This window comes from Planococcus citri, chromosome 3 (assembly GCF_950023065.1).
Source record: "Planococcus citri chromosome 3, ihPlaCitr1.1, whole genome shotgun sequence".
Classification (NCBI taxonomy): domain Eukaryota; kingdom Metazoa; phylum Arthropoda; class Insecta; order Hemiptera; family Pseudococcidae; genus Planococcus; species Planococcus citri.
The window spans coordinates 20,961,394-20,988,131 of NC_088679.1; the positions used below are offsets into that span (position 1 = coordinate 20,961,394).

Consider the following 26,738-nt stretch of genomic DNA (forward strand, 5'->3'; position numbering starts at 1 on the left):
ACCTTACCCTTTCTAAATAGTAAATAGGTAAGTATCTAGGTTTCATTTCGGTAACTTCCTTCTAAGCTAAAAAATTAATCGTTTTCGAATTTTTAAATTTAAATTACAAAATTTTGAAAATCATTTATGGAAAGACACTATCAGGATAAGAAGTAGGCAGTAAAGGATCTTATTATAGGTATATTTTTTGTGACGACCTCGCTGGGATATATGTACAAAGTGCGGCATCTCTCTCCCATCGCGGCGTCGTCGCTATCCCTAACCCACCTTATTTCTTTTCCGTTACATTTCTTTTCACATAATGTTTACAATGTTTGACTCTCGTAAACTTTTTTGCTTTTACTTTGCTTGAGTAAGCTTTCCGAACTGCGTATCATTAAAAGCAAATAGACCATGTGAAATGGAACGACAATATCTACTTATCAAAGATTCCCATTAAAATAGACCGGCGTGATTTTTGTATAAATTGTGGTTTGAGTGCTAAATAATTTGTACGCATTGGCAAAAATTTGGTACCATAGATGATAAATATACTGTTAGACGGTAACTTACAGTCTATACAAAATTACGATGCCCGATGATAAATTGATGAATTACCTACTTACTATTTTTGTTGTTGTTGTTGTTTATTGCAAATGCTATATCCTCTACCCCAACTCTATCCAGAAAATCCTATAAAAACTGAGAAAAATATTCTCTCATTTGACACATCATTAGGGGAGAGGGAGGATATTTTGGACACTTTTCTTTGATTTGAAATTGCGAGCAATAAGAAATACCTAGAAAAGTGGGGTTGGTCTTATTTGAAAGAGGATCAAAACGCGCACATTTTGACCTACTCAAAAAATTTTCAAGTTCCAAATTGAACAAACCACTGGACTTTGAAGAAAACACGTTTTAGGTGGATGTGTTGGACAAGTGGGTGATGTTTTGAACACGATAGGTGGATGTTTTGGACATGCTGAGAAAAGACGTTTTTTTGAATGTTTATTTTTGGAAATCCCAAATTTCAATCCATTGAAATCAATTGTCAGTATCTTGTCCACAATTTCACACAATTTCAGTTGACTCGGATTGTTTTTAATATTAGTGAGGCAATGTTGAAGAGTCGACTTTTTTATGCCATATTTTTTAGCCATGAGCCAGAGTGCTGGCCTGCTCGAATCGACATACTTCAGGAGGCAACTTCAAATCGTTCTTGATTAGAATTTATCATTCCTGACTCATTAAAAGTCTTTCCTGGATTTGTCGGATAAAACTGAGGCATTCTTACACCCAAACATAACAAATTAGGTAACACAAATTTATCGCAGTGTCCAAAACATCCCCACTGTGCCATTTATACTTACCTATTGTTAAACTGGCTGTGGGAAAAAAGTATCAGCTTTTCACGAAAAGGTAATTAGTGATTATTGACGAGAAGGAACCAGAGATTTCATTTTACTTGGGCTCTTGACAAAATTCCTCACGGTTATTTTTCAGGAGCTCAAAATATGAGATGAAAATTTTTTCCAAAAACAGCACTTCAAAACAAAAGCTGAAATATTTTTATCACACAAGTTATTGGTATCTGGTAAATGTTGTCAAATATCAAATGTGGTACAACCGTGCCACATAATAGTGAAAACCCCGTCAAAAAAAATCACACCAACTCATCAAACCAGCAACTGTCCAAAACATCCTCCCTCTCCCCTACTTGAACACAATCAACTCAACACTTAAGTCTCAAGTCATCAATAACTTTATTGCTCAGTATAATGATTTTATTTTGTTTATTACAGCAATGGGTCAAAATTAGAGCCCTGCACTGACAATGAAATGATCAGCAGCGGCTACGGCATGTACAGCACTGTGGCTGACAGTGGAGCCGATTCTAGCCAAAGATCTTGGCAGCTGCAAAAATTTCACTCGCTGGTGGCTCAGCCGGCTACATTTTTGTATGTATATTATAAAATTACCCCAAAAATACAAATTTGTATGCAAAATCAAATTTAATTTCTTGATATACCTACTTTTTTTGAGCTGAGAATGGAGGCCATTTTGGTAGTGTGTGGCAATAACAAAAAGTTTTGCGTCTTGAAAAAGCCAAAATATGCAAAAAAAAATCCCCCTGAAATTTGCTATTTAAGTGAGTTAAGTCGTCTCAGCCGAGCAGATTCCTCGGCGGCAGCTGCGGTCGCTGAGGTATTTTTGAACCGGCAGTGGCGGCTTAAAAAATGTTTGAAAAATTGGTAGTGGTGGCGGTGGCGGCGGCGGCACAGGGCTCTAGTCGAAATCCGTGAATAGAGCATCGACTTTTATTAACCTAGACTGCTAATCATAAGCAAAAAAACTCCACTGGTTATGTCGCCAACTCTGACTTCTGAGTAATAAACAAACGCAACAGCGCATGCGTCAACAACTAATGATGTAGTGTGTGTGTGTACATGTGTGTATATTGCTGATAGTAAGTAGTTGTGTTATGCATGTGCTGTTGCCTTTGTTTATTACTCAGAGTTGGCGACAAACCCAGTGGAGTTTTTTTTGCGTATGATTAGCTGTCTAGGTTAATAAAAGTCGATGGAATAGAGAGGTTTTGCGATTTCCACTTCCTGGTGCTTGTTCAGAACTGTTTCATGTGAACTGTACACTATACAGTGGCGTAGCGATAAGTGAAACCTCGATATGTGAAAAAACTCAATAAGTGAAATAAAAACCTCCTTCCCTTCACCTTCGGCCAACTTTACGTGTAAATCAACCTCAATAAGTGAAAAAAGGCTACCTCGTTAACTGAAACTAGGATTTACTTATCCCAAAATTATCGTGTTTACCTCTACAAGTGAAAATGTTGTCTGCGTTTTACCTCTATAAGTGAAAATACCTCTTCAACTGAAAGGTACTGACTCGTTCAGCCTCTATAAGTGAAAGAGAGCCTCGATGTTTTGCTGAAGTCAAATAGTTTCCAATGGATTATGTGTCGAACAAGAAGGCATGGATGATCTGTGAGCTGTTTCAAGGCTGCCTGATCAAACTAAATTCGAAAATGATCAATGAAAATCGGAAAATTTTATTGTTCAATTCATGTTTTTCGTTTTTTTTTTGTCTGAACTTCGATAAGTGAAATTGACCAAAAAAAAATTCTCTAACTGAAACCTTTGTATGTGAAAAACTCGATAAGTGAAACAAAAATTTTCTTCCCTTGAATTTTCACTTATCGCGACGCCACTGTATATACTTACATCTATAAACATGGCAATTGAGAGCAGACTCAACAAAGTTGTGATCTTCACAGATTCACTAAATTCCATCTCTTCAACTATGATCTAAATCTAAGCAACACCATTGCCTCAGAAATCTCATCTCTCCAATTTGACATGGATGTTACCATAGCAGGTATGTCGCCAATATTATCGATTGCTAATTGATTAATTATTGCGATTATCATGATATCACAATACCTGCAACAACTAGCTCCAAAAGTTGATATGCTGGAAAGATGTATCTACCACCTATATTATTAGCATTTTTTTCCTGTTTTCTGAGTGAAACAGCTTTACCTCTGTAAACAAAACTTCAAACCTACTTACTCCAAAAATCGAAAAAGCAACTTGAGCAGCTGAAAATGGGGAGGGGTGGGGGTTTTCGAGGTCCTCTTTCCCCTAGTCTAAATTTCATTCAAATCGGGGGGAGAGCGGTTTCCCTGTTAGATAAGTACCTACTGATGATTTTTTTCTGTAAATTACCGGTCATTTTTTTATATTACTGGCAATTTTATGCAAATTCGTGTCTACTGGTATTTTTTTTGTTGAAAATTTATGGTTGAATTTTTTTCTAAAACATTTTTTTGATTTGATCCACTTCACATGAAATAAGTAAAATAATTTCTCTCCTCCTTTCCAAGATGTCAACTCATCGCATCATCTAAAAAAAAACAACTCAATTGCAACCATCATTTAATTTCTACAGCTGTGAAAATGTCTGCGTTATTGCTCGTCGAGCTTTAACCAAAGTAATTTTCACACTTAAAGATCTACCTACTTAATTATGGTTATATTCTTTCTCAGGGACCTTGCAGTACATATATCTGCTAAACGCGCACAAAAGGTGAAAATTATTCAAAATTTCCACCTCCCATTCACAATAACTGCTTGACAGACTACACACAGGTACACGAATTTCAAACTCCGACTCTCGGGTTTAATTCGTCGGATGTGGTGTAGACACGTCGTAAATTATACAAGCGGGGGATTTTATCACCTAATTACCAACAAGCCTTTCAAAAACAACGGTCTTTTTGAAAAGCTCAACAACGCGTAAACTTTTCAATCATTTTATCTGAAATGAAATGGAATGGAATGAAATGAAATAAGTATATTTCACGTTTTTATTTACCTACATAACATACCGGTCGACTACCCGGTAATTTACAAAAGACTATTTTTGTTTACGATGGAGGCAGAGGGGAGGGGGTCAACAGAGTGCAAGTATCGTGTTCTGCATCACTGTTTAAATTCAGCTTTTGATCAAAGTATAGGTAGGTATGAAGATAAATCCGATTGTTATGACGAGAATTATCTCATCCGTTTTGGGTTGTCTGTACGCGAACAATTTTTTGAAATGAATTTTTAATCTATCATAAAGTATGGTGGATTTTTTTGTTTTTGTTTTTTAAAAAAAGATACACCAACTGAGTATGCTGTTGGAAGCTGTATTTCGTAGGATTCGAAAGGAATTGTTACCCAGTTAATATGCCCTCTTCCGCTTACCTACGTAATTATTTTTGTGTGTTTTTGCCTCTAATTGAGAAAGGAAAAACAGGTCACTACTACTCGTAAAATTCAACTCGAAAAAAAAAATAAAAATTAGTCGGTTCACGGTTCACCCCAAGGAAAACCAAATAGGTAATGTAATAAATTACCGAAATATTTACATCTTTAATTAGAAAATAGATAGGTACTTAGATACACAGTACACACATACTAGATACGTGCTTGTTTAAAATGAACTCCGCCTGGTTGTAAATTAAACTTTGCTTTTTCATCGTAAATCATGAATACAATTTTCATTATGTAGACTCTCTTAGATTTCATCCATCAAGATTATATCTAAACTTACCATATCTAACGAGAATATTAAAATGAAAATTCCACGAGCTTTTCCTAAAAACTCTCGATATGATGTACGATATTTAATAAGAACTTTATACATATGTCTGTTTGACATCTATGAAAATATGCTCTCGTACTTGTGTCTATAATTTAAAGGTCCCCTTTTTGTGAAATAAACAGAACTTAATTATACCCATATATGTATACATACGATACCATAAAGGTAAATATCTACATACTTTGGTACGAGAAATTGCATCCGGATACGATTTCCATTCGTATCTACACATCAGGTAGGTCCTTTATACTTCACCTTTCGTTATTCGTAAAAGAAAAATGTCGAGTAAGCATGCACGAGTACAAGGCACATGTAGACACATGTATCGACATAATGACGTCACGGCCTCATGGTAAAAAAAACATATTTCAATATTTTACCAATCAACGATGAGATAAAGTTGAAATATTTTCGATGTAAAATTACTTTTTTCGAATGTTTTACTTGTGCTTGTTTACGTTTGTAGGTTTTTTTTCTTCCAGTTGGTTATTTATTTTGATACGATGAAATTTTAAAAGTTATACATTTGCCTTTCGGAATGCACGTGTCATGCTAAGATTTGCCCTTTAATACGTTTAGCAAAAAAAAAAAAATTCAAACTCGAAGCAATACACATTTTATAACGAAACTTGCAATTTTCCTCATAATTCAGTTTTCTCTATTATAAGTATAAGAAGAAGTTTTAAATTAATTTCACGTTGAGTTTTCTAGCTTTCGAATTTTGCACTTTTGGCGCTTAGAACTATACGCGTTTTGGCAAAGCGAACAAAATTGATGTATGAAAATTAATAGACTTAGCGACGTCAAAAAGACGACAAAAAAAAGCTCGAAATATCCACAAGCGTGTGAGAAAAAGTTCTCGCCGAAAAAGGCTGCATGATACAGAAAATTCTTCAATTTCGTTATCACGCTTTCAAGTCTCATTAGCGTCATAGAAGATAGTATTTTATTATTGTTCTTTTTTTCTCGCTTGAAAATCGATCAGTGATGTCACGTTTAGTGTGAGAAAATTTCTCAGAGTGTGGAAAGAGATACGACTTGAAATGTAATTTAAACACGTAGGCCTGTATACTTATACTTTGTAATATGATACGAAAGTTTATTCGATGAGAATAAAAATAGGTACAAAAAATATCATCGCAGCAAATAAAAATATTCCTACTCGTATAATTGCGTCGGTTTTTCTTTTTCAAGTTTATGTTTCACGTTTTCAAAAATTCAGCCAAAAATTAAAAAATTAATGTCAGATACGTACTATGTACTTGCCTACTCAAAATTTTGTTGCCACCAAAGAATCTTTTGAACTGGCATCTTTCAATTTGAGCGAAAATAAAGTAGATTAAAAATAGCTGCACCCCTTGAAACCTCATAAAAAAATTTTAGATGCCCAAGTTCATTACTTTTAAATCTTTGGCGAATCTTTGAAAATTGAAAAAAAAATTATGACAATTTTTAATATTTTGTCAAAATTTTCAAATGATCTCGTTTCTTGCTAAAAATTGTCATTGTTTAGCAAAAAATCCAAAAAATGGGTATTCTTTTTTATTTTTGAAAATTACACCCAAAAGTTTTGCTTTTTTGCCTTGAAAAATGCCAAAAACTCTCACTTTTTACCTACCTAACCGAAAAATTGACTAAAAAAGCCTCTAATTTTCAATAAAAATTACGAAAAAGTAATTGCCAATAAAGTTTGGTCTTTTTGTTAAAATAGTCAGTTCTTCGTTCTGCCAAAGACGGTCAAAAATTGTTGTTTTTTTTCAAAAAAATACAAAAAGTTTTTATTTTTTTTCAAAAACTCTCCAAACGTCTTGCTTATGGTTAAAATTTTTAGCTTTTTAACAATTGAAAAATCTCGCTTATTTGCCTAAAATTTCTAAACATTTCGAAGAAAAATCTCACTTTTCAAAAAAAAAAAAAAATTGCGAAAAAAAGTAATTTCTTTGCCAATGCTATTTTTTTCGCTATCAATTCTCAAATTTTTGCTTTTTGTAAAGACCTTCTTCAGGTACTCAATCTTCTTCTTCTTTGTCGTTCACTCGAATCCGAGCATCGTGACTATGGAGTGTCTCCAACTAGCTCCCTCCAGCTTCTCTGGTACACTCTCCTAGGGTGACTCCTGTAGCCTTCTTCATCAGGTCCGTGTACCTTGTGGGCCATCTTCCTCGTGACCTCTTTCCTTCCATGTGTCCTTGAACAGTGAGTTTCTCCAGGTTATCCTGGCGTACTACATGTCCAAAATATCTCAGGATCCTTCTTCGTACGATGGTGCTGAGTCTGTCTTTCACACCTAGTTCTCCCAGTATTGACACGTTCGTTCTCTTCTTGGTCCACGAGATTCTGAGCATTCGCCTATAGCAATACATCTCAAACGCATCTATCCGACCTTGATCCGCTTTCTTCACTGTCCATGTTTCCGACGCATACAGGAATATGGAAAATACGAGCGTTTTTACTATCTTTAATTTTGTCTTCTTGGCGATTTCGTGGCTTTTCCAGATTCGATTAAGTTTTCCCACAGCCGCGTCTCCTTATCTCATCTTCCGATCCTCCCCTGTTGGTTATCAACGAGCCCAGATATGTGAAGCTTTGTACCACTTCTACTCCATCTATTTCTCGCAGCTCAGTCTGGTTGTCGTTTGCCCTGTCTATTACCATCATCTTGGTCTTTGACTTGTTCACCTTTAGGCCCTTGGTCAAGCAATATTTGCAAGAAATTGTCAAAAAATACCAATTTTCTGCCAATAATTTGCAAATATAGTTCGGCGTTTAGCTAAAATTGTAAAAGTCATGCTGTTTGCCCATAATTGTAAAAAATTCTCACGTTTCAAAAAAAAAACTAAAAACAGTTCTTTTGCAAAAAATTCCAAAGTCTTGCATTTTTTCAATAATTGCCCGAAAGTCTCACTTTTTTTGCCAAAAATTACCAGAAACCCCATCGTTTTCGTTAAAATAGTCAGTCGGTCACGTTTTTATTTTGTCAAAAATTGACCTGTTTTGACTAGAAACTGCAAAGGTCTTCAATTTAGTTGCCAAAAAGTTTCGATTTTTTAACAAAAATTTTCAGAGTAGATTCAACTTTATAAAATATAACACCAGAAAATTTTCAATTTGTAATGCCCTCATTTTTTTTGCTGTTTTTTTTGAAATTTTTTTCTACATTAAAATGTTTTGCTTGCATTTTTTCTAATTTTTGGTTAGGTACTTTTTGGTTACATTTTTAAAACCGTTTTGGTATCGAAGTTCATTATTTTTTTTTTTTTGGAAAAAAATTGAGTACGAGCTCATTACAAATTTTGGTTTTTATATAGTTGGAATGAAGAAACAATTCTGAAAATTTTAGATTCACAAAAATTTAGTGTTCATAATTCAGCTTTAGAAGTAATTTCAATCTAAAGTGGCAAAATACTGAAAACAACTGAAAATGAAAGAAAAGAAATGAGCTTTTATAACCTCAAAACTGGTTGAAATCTAAATTATTCATACCAAAAAATAGAAAATTAAATTCTCCACAAATCATAAAGAATATTAAAGTTTCCAAAATTTCCCCGTTCTCGAGTAAAAATTCAAGAACAGGAATTTTTCGATTTACTGCAGTAGAAGGTATCCCCTTTTCAGTGTTTCGTCGCCGCACCATCAGATGTCAGCCACTTTGAACATCATCTTTGCCAATTTTTGATAATTAATTGGTAATTTTCAAAAATCAAGAAAAATGATATCTACCAAAGTTTTTGAAATTTACAATAATGGACAAAAAGTGACACCTCTGTGCTTCAAATTATTCCTCCCAACTTCAAAACGATATCTTTTGAAGTTTTGGCATGAATAATGTGTAATAGATCTAAGAGAAAAATATTTTCAAAACACGAAATTATCGAAAAAAATAATAAAGGATTTGGAAACTCTCAACCGTTTAGCCTAAGGATACAAAATACGTAGTCTATTTTTTTAATTTTTTTTTTTTTTTGTATGAATACAATAATGTAATTCAGCCTCTTAAATTCTGGGATTAGGCAAACACCCATACATGAGCTTAGAATCGATTGCCTATAGGGTACTTACTGGTTCTAAGAAACTTTTTTTTTTTAAAATCAGATCAACATCATCATTCTTAAAAATTATTGCAGGATATTAAATGAAAGATTGGGGATATTTTCAAAACAAAAAACACGATTATATGTTACATTTTCTTGTGAATTGAAGGAGTGCAATGTGCTTCACAAAACTGCAAGTCTTCTCCGAATACATAATAATGTATCAAAAATGAAGAAACTCGCAGACGTTTTAAATCAGGTAGTTGAACCATCCACTTTGATCTTAATATATTTTCATTATTGGAGTGGGCAATTAATTTGAGAGAAAGCTGAAAGGAAAGGGAATCAAAAAACAAGTCCATCATACTTACAATTCTATGCTCTCACTCCACTATAATTTTTTTCATATTATTCCACAATTCAAATCCACTCATATAGGTAGTAATGTTCTCTCTAGTCAGGTTTTAAAAAGGAAATGGCATTTTACACAGGTAAAGCTTATGTTAAAAAAGAGGATTATACGTAAAATTAAAATTTTTTTCCCTAGCCAATCATCCGTTCATAAAAAAAAATTAATTAAAAAATAACAATAAATCTCAATTTAAAAAAATACCAATTAATAAAGTCGAAAATAAGCCTATTAGTTGAATTCGTATAAACGAACGAACGTGACTCGTATGAATCATTTTTTTTCTACCTGCGATGAGTTTTTATCTTCCCATCCCACGTAGGTATTTCAAAATTAACAAGTGATATTTTTCTGTGTAAATATGATTTTTCTGTCTTAAAAAAATTCACACTTCGGATACCAACATGAAGAAAATTTTTGTCTCGTTCATTGACGTAATTTCAGCGAGGATGAATTTTTTACGTGAAATTTTCACGTTCACTGACTCTTGAAGAGTTGAACGGAGACAGAATATTCTGTACGAAGATTTATGTGTGAAAAATTTCTTCTCTTTTGTGTACTTAGGTATATTATCTATCTAAAATGGCAACCTTTAATGTACCTACGTTTAGCAAAAACGCAACTATTGTACTTGGAATACATAGAAATAGCATTTAAAAAACTTGGAAACAGCTTTCGAAAGTATTTTCCGACCTTTATGCTTATATTAAATTGAAATCCGAAGCTCGGTTTGCCTTTGCAATTTGCACACAACACATACGCGTATACACAAACACAAAAGTACGTAGGTACCTACTCGAATGCAAGCAAGGTGGTCGCAAAACGTGCTATTTGCAGCTTTATTTCCCTTCTCTTCTTGGCATACTATTCATCCCTCAAGACACCCAGACGCGCAGACGAGTGCTCGAGTATTGTAGACTACATGAAATAGTACGTCACCCATACTATATACCAATGTGAACCCAATCGTTTGGTGTACAGAGGAGACATATGTAAATACATCGACATAAAAGATTAATGTGCTATGTAAACGCGAATAGAGAAATAGCGACTATTTTTTTGCTGCTTTTTTTTTTCTTCACCCGTCAACTTACATAGCGTACTTTTTTTTCCTTCTTTGATTCTTTGGTCTCTATTTCCGCGTTATTTTTCGCTACAGTTATTTCAGCGCGGTGGTTCTTGCGATAATAAATTGCGATTTGATGTCGCGTCGAAGTATCAGGTCCACATCGAGAGTAATTTACAGGCTGAAATTATTCACGCAATGGAAAAGCAAAGTTTTTCCTTTCAAAGTCTAGCTTGTAGTTTAAAATTTCCTACCGCTAGGTGAATTTTACCGGCCAGATGAGACGATTTACGGGCGTTAATCTGAAAAATGGCTGTTTTCGAATACTTTTTACAAAAGAACCTAGCCTACGTATATCTAAACTATCAACGTGTAGAAAATTTTCCTCTTATTGTTGAAGACATTTTCCTATTTTAAATTAAGACGATAAAGTTGTCGCAAAAAATTGATTATTTTTTCTCGCGATGGGATAAATTTCAACGCGATGCGGATCCTTTGAAATTTTCGAAAATTTTTTTGTTTACTTTTAATTTTGTCTGAAATCTGTTATTATTAAATATTGAAAAAACGACGTCTTCGACGCCTTGTATGGAACATTTTTTTTTAAAATATCACTTTCGTGTTTATTTATCCCTTTTTTCAATATAGGCTATCTATAGTAATCGAAGCGAAAATCTTTGAAAATTTCATTTTGTCGTGGGGAGTAAATTCATGGCATAATCTCGAGAAAATATTTTATATGACAAAAACTTGTTAGAAGTACCTACTACATTAGGTATTAAAGGTATTTTTTTGTAAATCGATAAATTATTTCAAACAATAAGTAGGTGGATATTGTTTTAAATCGATAAAATTTGAAAAAATTGAATAAAAAATTGGAAAGAACACTTACTTCTATGAAGTATGTACATAACCTATCTATCATATGGTTTGTTGAGATGCTGCTCAAATGATCCCCCTCCCGTATCAATTTCGATCCGATCTGGAGCCCCTAGCAGGAATTGACTTTTCTCCGGCAAATTTAAATTGAGTAGTTAATAAGTTGAAAATATCAAATTTAAAAAAAAATGGAGGTAAATTCTCCTTATTCGAAAAGGAAATTTTTAAATCATGGATTTGTTTTTTACTTTTTATGTCAAAAATTAAGTACCGAATTGTAAATTTCGAAAATTCATCTGGATTTTTTCTAAATTCTTAAAAGGTATAAACAAAAGATACAGACAAAAGACTGAAAACTCTGACATAATAATATTAAAATATGAGCTCATCAGGTATTATTTTCAACATTTTAAAAGTCTGGAATAATTTTTGAAAAATTCCGCATAAAATCGCGATTTTTTATGACTTATTGAAAGTTGAACAGAATTTAAGGTCATTGACCCTTGTGTCTGCCGTCTTAAAGTCATCTGCATTCCGGCTGGCCTCTCAATTTTGTGTGAGTGTCTGTCTGGTTGTACAAGGTCATTGACCCAGCAGTTTGACTTCCCAAGGTAATATGCCAGTCTGGCATGTAAAGGTCACTGACCTTTCTGACTAGTCTCAAGGTCATCTGTATTTCTGTCCAGTCTTTTAAGGCCATTGATTTATTAGTACGGTTTTCTAAGGTCGTATGTTTGCCTGCCTGGCATGTGAAGGTCATTGACCCGTCTGTCTGATCACTCAAAATAGTCTGTCTGTATGCCTGGCTGGCTTCTTAAGGTCATTGACCCCATAGTATGAGTTTCCAAGGTAGTCTGGCTGGCTGGCTTTTTGAGGTCATTAACCCGGATCTTTCTGGCCTCTCGAATTTGTTTGAGTGCCTGTCTGGTTGTACAAAGTCATTGACCCAGCATTTTGACTTCCCAAGGTAATATGCCAGTCTGGCATATAAAGGTCATTGACCTTTCTGGCTAGTCTCAAGGTCATCTGTATTTCTGTCTAGTCTTTTAAGGCCATTGATTTATTAGTACGGTTTTCTACGGTAGTATGTTTGCCTGCAGCTGGTATGTCAAGGTCATTGACCCATCTGTCTGGTCTCTCAAAATAGTCTGTCTGTATGCCTGGCTGGCTTCTTGAGGTCATTGACCTCACAGTATGAGTTTACAAGGTAGTCGGGCTGGCTGGCTTTTTAAGGTCATTAACCCGTCTTTCTGGTCTCTCGAATTTGTCTGAGTGCCTGTCTGGTTGTACAAAGTCATTGACCCAGCATTTTGACTTCCCAAGGTAATATGCCTAGTCGGGCTGGCTGGCTTTTTAAGGTCATTAACCCGTCTTTCTGGCCTCTCGAATTTGTCTGAGTGCCTGTCTGGTTGTACAAAGTCATTGACCCAGCATTTTGACTTCCCAAGGTAATATGCCAGTCTGACATGTAAAGGTCATTGACCTTTCTGGCTAGTCTCATGGTCATCTGTATTTCTGTCTAGTCTTTTAAGGCCATTGATTTATTAGTACGGTTTTCTATGGTAGTATGTTTGCCTGCCTGGTATGTCAAGGTCATTGACCCATCTGTCTGGTCTCTCAAAATAGTCTGTCTGTATGCCTGGCTGGCTTCTTGAGGTCATTGACCTCATAGTATGAGTTTACAAGATAGTCGGGCTGGCTGGCTGGCTGGCTGGCTTTTTAAGGTCATTATCCCGTCTTTCTGGCCTCTCGAATTTGTCTGAGTGCCTGCACTGGTTGTACAAGGTCATTATAACATCCCAAGGTCGTTTGTCAGTCTGGCCTCCGAAGGTCACTGACCTTTCTGACTGGCCTCAAGGTCATCTGTATTTTTGTCCAACCTATTAAGGTCATTGACTTTCCAGTATGGTTTTCTAAGACCGTATGTCTGTCTGCCTGGCATGTAAAGGTCATTGACCCGTCTGTCTGGCCTCTCCCGGTTGTCTGAGTGTCTGTCGGGTGGTGCAAGGTCGTCTGTCTTCTTATCTTGTTTCTTAAGGTCATTGACCTGCCTGTCTGGTCTCGCAATGTAATCTGTTTTCCTGACTGGACTCTTCAACATTATTGAACCGACTGTCTCATTCTTAAAATTTTTTCCAAATTTTCAAAGGTCTCAAATATATTATTTACTTAATGTTAAGAATTCTTTGAGATTTCTCAAAAAATTTGACATACCTAACAATGGAAGAAAATCATTATTGTTTTTCTTAAATTTTTAAGAAATTCGATTGGTAGCCATCTTATACAACTTTTCAAAAGTCTGACATAATTTCGGATCGTTAACTAAATTTTTCCCTAAGCTTTCAAAGGTCAGTGTGACGCGGATCAGTGTCGCTCTGGAACTACCCCCAGTAGATAAAACATATCCATGTCAAAAATTCAAAATTGCACATTTTTAAGAAAAATTGTCAAAATTGTGTCTGATTCTTGAAATCGACTCTCCGAGGCAAAATACCTACGATTATTTTCGAGCGAGTTGAAGCCTCCAGCAAAAGTTGACTAGAACGCTCGAGAAGTCACATTGTGATTAACCTCGATAGCTCAAAATTCAATCCAGGTCTGAATTTCCACATTTTACTCGTAAATTAATGAATGGTTGGAAAGTGTATTTTTTATTAAAAATCTCTATCTCTCAAAAACTTCCCAAATTGACAATTTTTTCAGAAAATAACTCGGCGAAGCTCCCCCTCTCCCTGCTACACTTACACAATTCTCACCGATTTCGAACTGATTTGAAGTTTCCATACGAAATTTGACTTTTCTCCAGCATTTTAAAATGTCTTCAGAAGGCGTTGTAGTATCAACTTCGGAAGCTAAATATTCAATTGTAGGTATGTAGTAGTTAAGTATCTAATTTTCCCAGCTTTCAAAACTGTTCATTTTGAAGAACAACATGAAAACCAGTATTTCTAAGTGAAAATTATTACACAAAATTCCAAATTTTTTTCCATTTTGCAAATCTTAGGTGCTTTTTTTATTTTCCAAGATTCTGAGAATTTTAAAACGCGAAACAAAATCACATATTTCCAAAATAATATTGGGTGGTAGAACTACAGTTTTTCTAGCTCTTCGAGTGTTCTCCGAGCATAAGACTTTCATGTAAGTAAGTAGGGGACTGGAGAAGAAAAACCACCTACTTTGAAAGTCGGTCCAACAGACCCATTTTTTAAAATTATGAAAAAGTGGGCAAATGACCACCCAGTGAAGCCTGTTTATCCTGGAAAATTTTCATAATTTCACTCGGAAAAATGAAAAAATTGAATTGTGGGATAGTTTTAATATCTGGAAAATTTTACATAAAAATACTTACAATAATTGAAAAGAAATTCAAAATTTTAGACAGTTGAATATTTTCATTCTAAGTTTGTACTTTCCACTCTTTGAATCAAAAATTTCCAAAAACTCTCGCTCTCATTTCGCTTGGGCAAAATCATTTTCTTTTTTGGAATTATTTCTCTTATATATAAAGCAAAGGTAAATTTCAAGAGTGAAAAAATTGACTCACATAAAATACAATGCCGTTTCATTGGACGTATTTTTTCACTCCTGAAGTGTAAATTTTCAAAAACCATGCATCAAGGACCAAGATGTTGTTCACAATACCTCACCCACTCATCTTAGAAACAATCTCCAACAAATATGAGGCATATGAGAGCCATTCGGTGGTATTTTTAGCAAAGAAAACTCGTAAACTTCAACACCGTAAGAGCTGTATACCCGAAAGAATAACACAAAAATCTTTCTGCTTCCATCCATTAAAGCGTAACAATTGTTCATTTCTGATCAGCGCAGAAATATATACCAACACCAAACCGGCCAAAAAATCTACTCAAATCATCCCCAACGTAGCGCCTACCTGTACACGAAATGGAATAAATCGAGCGAAAATAAAACTAACTCAAGGTAATGGTTTTTTTATAACTGGAATTCGGCTTGTTTCTCGTCCCTTTAGGGTACTTAAGAAATAAAACTCGGTTTATTTTTTTTAAACGATCCGATTGTGTCGCCACTATCAAAGATGTTGAAATGAATTAAAATTATTACAACGATGCGACTGCGGTTTTGATAAGATGAGGTTCGCGTGTATAAGACGACAATTGGTTTGGATTTTGATTTAACTTAATTAAATGCGAAATAGCAACTACTTGACGTGTTCGATTTGTCGTACGATAAAATACAACCGATGATAAGGCGCGGGAGGTTTCTCGTGTTTACATTTTCCACCTTCCCTCGCATTTCCTCTATATTTTCCGCAAGATATTTAATCTTATGGTATATCTACTACGTAGTAACTATTATCTTGACAGACTATACGAAAGATCATTAAGTTTCCGCAACATCCAATACGCCTTTTTTCCAACAAACTTTCGTCATATTTCAAAAAATGTTTAATGTGTTTGGAAAAATTGTCAAAGAATGAAATTTTTTATAAGTTACTTTTTTCTACGTCTAATGTAGGCATCTGAGAATATCGCGAGTTGATATGAATTTCAAGTTTATTCTTTCTCGGTGTAGTTTTCAACTGAATTTTATGGAGTGTTTTTAATGAAGAAAAAATTATACTTTTCTCCTGCTTCGATTATAGAAGACTCGAGGAATAATTTTGTCTTTTGTGCAATGCTTTTTATAATTCACTTTTTACCATACGATATTCTTATTTTCTGTCTGAGTTTCGATGGCGAATTCAGAATTGATAAAATCTTTTTAAAAATGCTCAATAACGGTAGATCAGGGTAGTTTGGTAGACCCCATGAAATTAATTAGGTATGCATTTTTTTGACAGATTTTTGGGATAAAATTTTCCCATTCGTATGACCAACAAACCTGACTCAAAAATTTGCCAAAATTGATCCAATTTTTTGGATCATTTTGTGCATAATCAAATTTGTGAATAACTTTACCATTATTTTAGAAGACAATGTTGACAAAATAGGTAACTCCTTGATTAAAAAAATGTTTTCATTCGTTCCACAGAAAAAAAATCGAACAACAAACACAAAATTCAATCCTCCAAACCCATTTTTCGTTAAAGTTAAACTTTTCCGATCTTCAAACAGCGAAACCCCAGATTGGTTCATCTATCAGCGGAAAAAGATATCTACCTACCTATTGAAAGTATATGAATCGCTCTTTAAGCGAACCTATGAAACACAAACGCGTTGATAAAATATCTAATACGTGTTAGCTGTATTGCGGCTTACAAAAAGAAAAGAAAAAAAGATTTTCAAAAGTACTTCCTTTACGACTTTATACCTACTCAGTGTATACTTTTTAAACGATAAAGGTCTACTGATTAAATTTGGTCGCTGTGAATGAAGACTTCTCTTTACGTTCGCCACGTGGAAATTTAAAATTGTTAATACAAGACAAAAAAAAAAAAAAAAAAGCAGGCGTACTTGAAAAGAACCAAAAACTACGTGAGCTCTGTCTGTAATCATTTTTTAAAGGCTTAACCAGTGAACCTTTTTGCCGACGAAGTCTGAAATTTAATTTTTCTTTACAACTTTTATGGAGGATTTTTATAGAAATGAACCTCATATGAAGACATAATCATGTTTTCATTCCGGATAAGAATGCGTGTGAATACTAATGCCTCGGTCGCACTCGTGTTTTTTTTTTTTGTGAAACGTGGCTCTTGATTGAAAAGTGATCCGAAGGTGATTTCATTTTATCCTTTTGATGGAAAGAAATAATTATATGATTCTATTCTGAAATTTGATTTGGTAAATTTTATTATGATTATTTTTTTTTCTTCAAAAAATGGATGAAAAGCGAAACCTTCGAGGTTGAATGAATTCTCGCAAAAAGTTACAGAAAATGGTATTGTTAGAAGCCGAAATTTTATATTTGGTGGGCCTATATATACCTACACAATGAGAAAATTTCATCGCCCACTCCTACAAATGTGTTACAATTTTCCATTTTCTGAATTTAGTACACCGTGTTGGAATTTTTTTTACGCATCAAAGGGAAAAAAGCTTCTATGTAGAGACAGAAAGAAAAAAAATTGAATGGAATTTTTTATTTTTTCATCTCAATAAACGATTTAACAAAGGAGAACAAGGTTATAATATTCGTGTTTGGAATTTTAAGAAGTACTTGGCTGAAATGCTAAATATAGGTGTATGTAGCGTACCCTTCAAAATTATGGAAAAATCATGCTCAAGTTTGGTTTTACGAATAATGCAATCATTTGATTCAAGGTCGTAGAACTCATTGTGTTCAAACGTGACTTGAACGTTTACATAATTTTCAAATTTTTTGTCCATCGTCTCTTCACATTATCTAGGTATTTTGCTCCATTTCTTCGTTGATTTGTTATCATAACTCGACGCTATTTTGTTTTTTAAAGAGAAGATTTGATTTTACAATCCTTGGATTCATAGTGGGGCATTTTTAAGCAATTTTCACTGGGTGCCCAATCCACCTTTTTGCAAGGGGATTACCTATCGATTTTCAAATATTTTATTTTATGAGCCATATTTAGCGACTTACGCTAGAGGCTCGAAATTTTTAGCTACTGAAGTTGATATTTCAACTGTCGACATGGCGGTTCTCCTATTCTCTCAAAACAATTTTAAACATTGCAAAATCGCTGAAAATGTTAGCTTAAAAGCTATAATTGATGTCCTCGATCCAAAGGTGAAAGAATCATTGTAATTGGTGAATATCACCTGGGGCACCTCCTTGTAAGCTTTACAGCTTACATTCATGTTCTGGTGAATTTTTGGTAATTTTTGGTAAAATACAAGTGATTTCTGGTAAATTACAAGTAATTTTGGTAAATTACAAGTAATTTTGGTAAATTGCAAGTAATTTTGGTAAATTACAAGTAATTTTGGTAAATTACTGGTCGTTTTTGGTAATTTACTGGTAATTTTTGGTAAATTACTGGTAATTTTTGGTAAATTACTGGTAATTTTTGGTACCTAAATTACTGGTAATTTTTGGTACCTAAATTACTTGTAATTTTTGGTAAATTACAGGTAATTATTGTTAAATTACAGGTAATTTTGGTGTTGATAGATGATGAGTGAGAAGTTGATATCAAGATTGACTATCATCTCCCTTCATTTTTGTCTTACATCTTGACTCTGAGCTCAACTGGCAGGAATATGTCAAAAAAAAAGAGAAGTCAACTAAACCTACTTTTAAAGAACTTCCAGTGGCTCATTGGCAGGAGCTCCTCAGTGAGCCTAGACAATAAGAAACTCATCTACACATCCATGTTCCTAGGTACCTACATATGTGGACTTATGGGTGTGAAATCTGGGGTACTACAAAGAAGTCCAACGGACTGGTCATTGAACGGTTCCAAAACAGAATTATGAGAGAAATTACAAGTGCCCCATGGTACATTGCCAATGAGGATCTCCGTAGAGACCTTTGCCTGGACCTTGTGGACAGAATCATTGAAAGGAAATCTGAGACATATTCCAGGAGGCTGCACAACCACCCTAACACAGAGGCCATGGTCCTGCTCAATGTTGCAGAGAACACCCGTTGCCTTGAAAGGCAACATATTTTCGACATGTGAAGTTATTTATAAAATTTACTGTGATAAATTTGTTGCAAACTTATATGTATTGGCGCAAGCCAGATAATACGTAAGTATAATAAATAATTTGAAAAAAGAAAATTTGTCTCAACTAGGTCTCAACATTGGTGTAATTTTTTCAAGTGTAAAAGTGGCAAATTTTGATTGAAAAACTCTTTTTTTGATTCAGGTAAAATTGCCTAATCTCAGAAATATTTCTCCCTAAAAAATTTGCCCTGGGTAAGGATTGAAGCCATGTTGCTACTGACTCGCTTCTGTTGCGTTCTCTAACTACTAGGCCATTGCTGCTGTTGATTATGGAGGTCTTAGGGTTGGTTTTTCAATCGTTCAGATAATGATTTAATCAGCATGGAGTTGACCCAGAGTTAAATTCCTTATCTGATAGTTAATGAACCGGCCCTTGAAAGAATATTCAGTCCATTTTATTCTGGATTTGAAAATTTTTTCTTATTGTGTTGTCAACTCGGGACCTGAAAATGAGTTATGTCACGTCACGAGAGCAGACTTTACAACCACTGCAACCCCAGCGCCATCCAACTTTTGGACAATTCAAGCGATACACACAGGCTGAGGAGATTCAAGCCATCCGACCTTCCAGCAAGGAGAATCGCCATTTGATGAAACAGAACAGTCAAGCTGTGGGGGAATCGTTGATGGGCGTTCTCAGTGGGACCTGGTGATTTTAGTCAAAGCCGCCAATGGATGCTCAACCTGACAGGGATTGCAAAATTTGAGGGGTATAAAATTGTGTTGTTGACTCAGACAACGACAAATGTGTCAGCAACACCTCAAAATTTCTAAAGATATTTTATAGATCTTGTAACGGACATCAGACATCAACTTCCTCATCAATATTAGCCAGATGGTTGATGTTGATTACAAGATCTACAGAAGTAAGTATCTGCTCAATGACGACATCTTGTAAATATACTTTTGTAAACCCTATAATTGATATCGAAATTCAGGTCATCTTGTCAATGCCAAAGTTGATGGCATTTATAAGATCAACAAAAGTAAATATACAAGATCAAAATTTTGTATATGTAGATGCGTTTGTCAATCTTATAGTTGACATCAACTTCGGATAGAATTCCTTACTTTGGATCGACAAGACGACCTGAATTTCGATATAGATCATAAGGTCTACAAAGGTATCTACAATATATCGAAGTCTCGCAGATGATTGTAGATATAGAACTGTAGACAGCAGTGACAACCATCAGCATTTCACTAGTTGATAATATGTGGTTAATAACTATAGCTAGTACAATCAATCGGTCTATGAGGTTTAAGGGTCTCTTCAGCGAGAGTACCTAGAAACTAGAAAGTATTCAACACAATCTTATTTTTGGTGGAAATGGAACACTGTTCGCATTCCCGTTAAGCGTGAGTAGGATCAAATACAACACCGTTGCCCAATCCATCTCACTGTACCGGGCCTTAATGATAAATAACACTTACTAGAACTAAATGAGAATTAAACATAAACACTTAACACTCGAGAGTAAAACTTATAAACTAACTGAAGAATTAACGGATTAGCAGATGAACTACATGCCCGCGTCGACTCGAACACATTACTGACGTTTCCTACACTCGTAGCTCAGCTCATGCGGCTAGCTTATGAGTATAGAACGCAGTGTTGCCAGTACAACGCAGTGTTACCATGTGGGTTCCCCTAAACATATCACTTTGGTAAATTCCCGGTAATTTTGGTAAATTACCGGTAATTTTGGTAATTCTGGTAAATTATCAGTAAATTTTTATTAAATTTTCTAACGATAAGTATTCATAGTGAATTTTACTCATTATTAGACTTAGTCATTATTGGTAAATTACCAACATATTTAGTGAGTTACGTGTAATTTGAAAATTTTTGATATGGTGATTTTCGTAATTTTTTTGTATTTCTTTGCTGAATTGGTGATATTTCTTAATGAATCACCTGACAAAGAATTTAATTGAAAAAAATTCCAAGCTCAATGACGAAATCAATTGGTATGTAATTGAACGAAGTTATTTTTTCGATCAATGCCCTCAAGTCCTAATATACAAGGGAGCTTGAAATGAATACTCAGTTTTTTTCAACCCTTAAATTCAAAATTTATCCCCTCCCTTTGAAGCCCAATTTTTTTGACCCATTTTGTGGTGGTTCTGAAGGGCTGAAATTGAAAGAGGTTTCCCCCTAGACCCTAAAGAAGGGCTCGACCAATTTTCAGAACTTTCCTATCGTTTTTTGCAGTTTTGATTTTTTGAAAATCATGAACAAAAAACTAATTTCTAGCTCTCTTTTTTTTGGCAAAGCAGAAAAAATCCAAATTTGAAAAAAAGGCACTTAGGTATGTATGCTTTTGTGACATTGAAAAATACCAATTTTATTTCTCCAAAGATGTAATTTTTGAACATTTTTGGTCTCTTTCTCTTTGAAAATATCTCCATCACATTTTCTCAATCCTAAATATTACTCATCTGTGATACAAAAATTAAATATGAAATCTCGCTCCCTCCCAATAACGCAAATAAATTTGTACCTTCGATTGTTTCCCTTCTTTCCTCTTCTTAAGTTGATGAATTTAAATGTAAACCTGGCATCTATCTTAGAAATTAAGAAAATCGTACGAGACTTACTCACTGACTATGTGGTGCCTTTAAAGTGGTTTTAAAAAATTCTCATAGGTATTTGTACTTACCTAGTTGTATACTTTTGCTAATAAATAGCTTTTAAAAATACTATAGCCCCACTTATCCATCCTTCTCGGGTTCTCAGACGATATTTTTTCAAACGTTGATGTTATTGTTTGAACTAACACTCGGGAAAAGATAAAAATTAACCCGATTTCATTTTTTTTACGACGACCTTATAAGTCTGCAGATCATTCGTCATTTTCATCAAAAAAAAAAAACCTAACCAATGAGAAAGTCATTTAAACCCTGTAACGTAACGAATGAACACATCTCATAACAGTATTCCCTCCCTATCATCACTATATGACACGAATTTGGCACACGAATCTGGGGTAGTATATTTTCACAACGTAACATAGTACATACGATAGGATCACGAAGAAAACTCGAATAATAAATGATAAATCCTTACCTCTTCTAGATGCAAGTTCATCTTTGGCGTTTATTAAGCGGTTGGCGCCATCGATCCTTGAATAGCGTTTCTGAAGTCGACCATTTCGAAGGAATGTGGGCACATCCTGCACAGAAATTATAATAACCATTAGCGCGTTCTCCAGCATTAAATAATCGTAAAGAAAATATGAGCAGCTTGGGGCATCGCGTGATAGTTGTAAGGTTGCTATTGCCCAATAATTCAGTACACCTATGCGTTAAAATTTCCAAATAATACGTCAAGTTTCGTTAAAAAAAAAAAAAAAAAAAAACACCAATGGAAAATACACAGGAGGAAAAATAACGAAATAAAAAACGTGTCGAGTGTACACCTAAAGTACCTACAGAAATTAAAAAAAGAAAAAAAAAGTCTGTTGGTATTCGTGAGTTAGGTGGGCGACGACGACGATGATGTTTCCATACTAGACTTAATTTAACTAATGATTGATTAAAAGTTTTTCCACTACGTTAGCAGCGTGTTGTTTTTTTAGCCAGCCAAATTCGATATCATTATAAAGTGGAAAAAGCGAACGAAAAATGCAGCCTTTACGTGATCTGCCTAAATAGGCTTGACATGGATTACGCCTTTTACCATTTCGCAGCCTATCGCAGATATATCGACGAAAGGAATGAAATGGAAACCAAAACGAGGAAATTAAATTTATAATAAACGATTCGAAATAGCTATGGGAATTTATCTGCAACGCACAATGTACTAATTAATGAGTTTATTATTCGGTTTCTGATTACATTGTATAAAGAACAATTAAGTAATTTATGCCGAACGCAGTTTTTTTTTTAAAGCAAAATGATTAATTTTTTTATACAGTCGTCGATCAATTTTCGCTGCCTCTGTCGTGTCCCAAGAAAGAAAAACAAAAAAAAACACTGCGAAACAGTTGGTTTAGATGTTTTTTTAATGGCGAGCTTTATAATAACGGTTAATTATTATTACCTATGTAAATTGAAAAATTATCGATTTTTTTCATTATGCTATGGAATTAATACACAAGCCTTGATGAAATTGATAGAATTTTTCTCTATAAAGCTGTTACATGCCTAGGAAGCAGCGGGCAACGAGCAAGCTGGGCTTTTACTCGATACAAAAGCCAGATTAACATACTTCAGGTCTATAAGCTGATGAATGTAGAAATTAACAAACTTTAAATCTATTCGTTACAAATGTTTCCAAACTGCTAACTTTTTTATCCGTTGAAAAAATTGGTAGATAATCGTATTAAACTTTTTTTTTCAAACTCCTAATCATTTTAGCTGGAATAATTTAGAAAAAAATCCAACGGACTGTCTCCACAGAGGTTTTCTATTGTATAGTTACATGTGGAAAAAATTAAATAAAGGAAAAAGTTTTTTTTTATCGATGCTGCTTAAAATTCATTTCATTCGTCAAAGTGTCTTTGCTATTTTTAGGAGAAAAAAAACGCGTTCATTATGTAATTTAAATTCTAATTTCAACGCTAAGTACGAGTAATATTATTACCCTTTTAATGAAAAATCTACCAAGTTAAGGTTTTTTTTCACTTTTGTTAATTTAAACATGTATTTTAAACGTTATTTTGTATTATACACTCGTACACATTACACACTGGTGAAATTTATACTCTCGATAAAGTGTTTGAACTTCACAGAAGAACATCTACAACGCCCTTTTTACCTTGTGGGAATTAAGGTGACAGTTTGGGTAAAATGTTTCTTGCGGATGATTAGCAAAGGCTGAATGCTAAAACCTTGGTATTACGCCTTTTCATATACATTATTACGTGAAATGGTCGTTTGTCATACAGTCAGTGGGTTTCAGTTTTGTTTTCATAATTTAGTGTAGTATGCCTTCGTCTCGATATAGCGGGGTGTACGTAGGTATTGGATATTGAGCCTTTGCTGCCCGAAGCTTTCAAATTCAAATAGTACACGTGGCATTTGAACGATGCTATAGATTAATTATACCAATAACTGTGTCTTGTTGGAATTTTTTTTCTTCAATGAGACCCTCGAGCTTTTTGGTATACTTACATATAAAAAGTGGAGTCTAGTCTACAACAACACAGATTTGTCAAAAAAGTGTAAAATGTCATAATTTTTTCGACGAATTTGTATGTGTATTTGTTCTGAACTTTGCTTCTTTATACCTACTTTAACACTTATTGCGCAATTGAATGGATTTGGTTGAATTCTTACATTTCTAATGAATGAAATAGAGGACAAAGTAAAATCGAAAGCAGTTGAATAGAAAAATACATGACCAGCCAAAAGAACAGAGTCGGGTAGGGCGATTTGCCTTCATCCTCAGATTTTGAAGAAGTTGTTCATTATGAAAACCCCTCATGAAAAAATTTTCAGATCACCAAATCACCTCTAACCCGTTCAAAATAGTGAAATTGCAATTTCAGTTTAAAATTTCCAACTTTGATAGTTTTCACTCGATTTTTTTAAAGCTTTGCAGAGATGTTGGACAGTTGGACACTACTAAGTGTTATTTGTAGGATTTTTTTGAAATTTTGTCAATCATATGTACTGGGAAAATCGCGCATTTTCAGATTTCAAATAGCATTTTTGGTCACGATCTAGAGTTTTCAAATATGTAATTGGATTATTCAAGCCATTTGACAATCATTTTTGGACCTTGTAAAAATATGGCTTTAAATCATAAATGTCGGTACCATATTTTCGACTACCTAGTTTATTGTTTCAAAAATAATTGAAGACTGGAATTTTCAGCTTTCCAGATTGCAAAATAAAAAAATACATTTTCAACTCACGGATTTGCCATTCACCTGCCCTAATTGATTCCGAATGTCAACTCGTGACTTTATTAAATTCATTTGCCAAAGTTGATCACAATACGTCTTATTCTGGAGGAATTTGAAAGTGCTGGAAAAAAATTAACTTTTGTTGGGAGATCAATTTAAGAACAAATGAGAGATTTTGAGCAACTTTCGTGAAAATTTGGAAATTTTAGCATTTTTTTTAAATTTGAGACTTTCAACTTATAAAAAAATACCAACACTTTTCAATTCATCACCTCGAATTTTGAAATTCATCTGCCCTAATCGACTTGAAATCGCATTGAAAACTCAACTTTAGCAGCTTAAAATTTGGTTCTGCGAAGCTCAAGTAAAATGCTCCTAAGTGAGCCAAATTTCGGCTCAAATGTTTCAGAATGTGTCAGATTGAAGTTTGAGAGGGAAATGGTCCTATTACTCACAAATGCCAAACATAGGTATGTACCTTCAAAGGAGGTAAGAAAAACTGCAAAATGTTAAATCATCGAGATAAAAGTGACATACAAAATGTATATTCTAACTTTCATAGTCCCTCATCCCCTTTGAAAACCTATGTGGATATTAATCTGCTACACTGGACTTCTCTCTCTCCTTTTTCTACTGAAACAGGTTTCCAAAATATTGCAACAGCTGCTTTTAAAAAATTGACCAAAAAATCAAGCCTAATTTGAAAAAGTAAAGGGGTTGGAAGTTTCAAACTTTAACATACATATTTGAACCATATCAAATGATATACTTACCTACCAAGAAGAAAATAAAATACGTAAAATCAAAAATATTCGAAACAATAGCTGCAAGCAGTAGATAGGTATTAGGAACTTACTACAGCGATAAGTGTCAATAAATATATAAAATCGAGGTTATTACGTACAAAGCACAGGAACATATCTACTTCCTCATTTCCACAAAGAAGAGTACAGAATCGGAAGGCAGGGAACCTCAGCCAGTGGCAAAACAGACAACATGGCAGCTTATTTTTTCTCTAACCTCTTGTTTCACCCCTAACCCTTCTTTATACCTTTCATTTACCCAATTTAAAGCTCACTTTTTTCACTCTCGGTTCAAAAGCGATGAAAAAATAATCAAGAAGAAAAATACACGTAGGTTACCGCCAGAACAACGAACAGAGAGTAAGAGAAATAGAGACGAGGAAAAAAAAAAGAGGTAAAAATATTTAAGCTAATTTTCTAACCACCGGAAAATGTAATAAGTCATCCTGTATTCAAAAAGCTGCTTAAGCTTCGTATTAAATCGTGAAAAGTGTCAAAACGGTATGAAAATATCATTAAATCTCGGAAACGCGCATACAAAAGCTGGTTTTTGTTTTAAGTGGAAAAAAAATTTAATGTTTTAAACGTTCAAAATGCTTCAACATTCCTAACTTTATGCATGTCGTTTTTTTCTACATCTTTTGCCCGTTTTGGTATTATAACTGCGAGAGCTATGTTAGGCAAAATTTTACGAATGGTGTGATTTTTCTCATCTTTTGACGTGCGAGCATTTTAAGTATTTAGTTTTGCGCGATGCTATGAAAAAAAACAACAGTATTTTCTTATGCATTTTGTACTAGAATCGCTATAAAATTTGCCCTAATGATAGTGAAATTTTTGTATGAAAGTAAGTTACTTACCTATCGATGTACCTACGTACAATTAAAAATCTATTCGGAAGAGTGTTAATGTTTCAAAGTAACAGC

At 34.2% G+C, this 26,738-nt stretch overlaps 1 protein-coding gene across 2 annotated transcripts in view; it reads right to left on the reverse strand.

Moving 5' to 3' along the window:
- LOC135838791 (probable G-protein coupled receptor No18) overlaps positions 1 to 26,738 on the reverse strand; it is a 163,825-nt gene that overhangs the window by 83,947 nt on the left and 53,140 nt on the right. For both annotated transcript variants that reach the window (XM_065354547.1, XM_065354548.1), the window contains exon 2: positions 22,225 to 22,330. The gene's annotated coding sequence lies outside the window, so the exon portion shown is untranslated. The remainder of the gene's footprint in view (positions 1 to 22,224; positions 22,331 to 26,738) is intronic.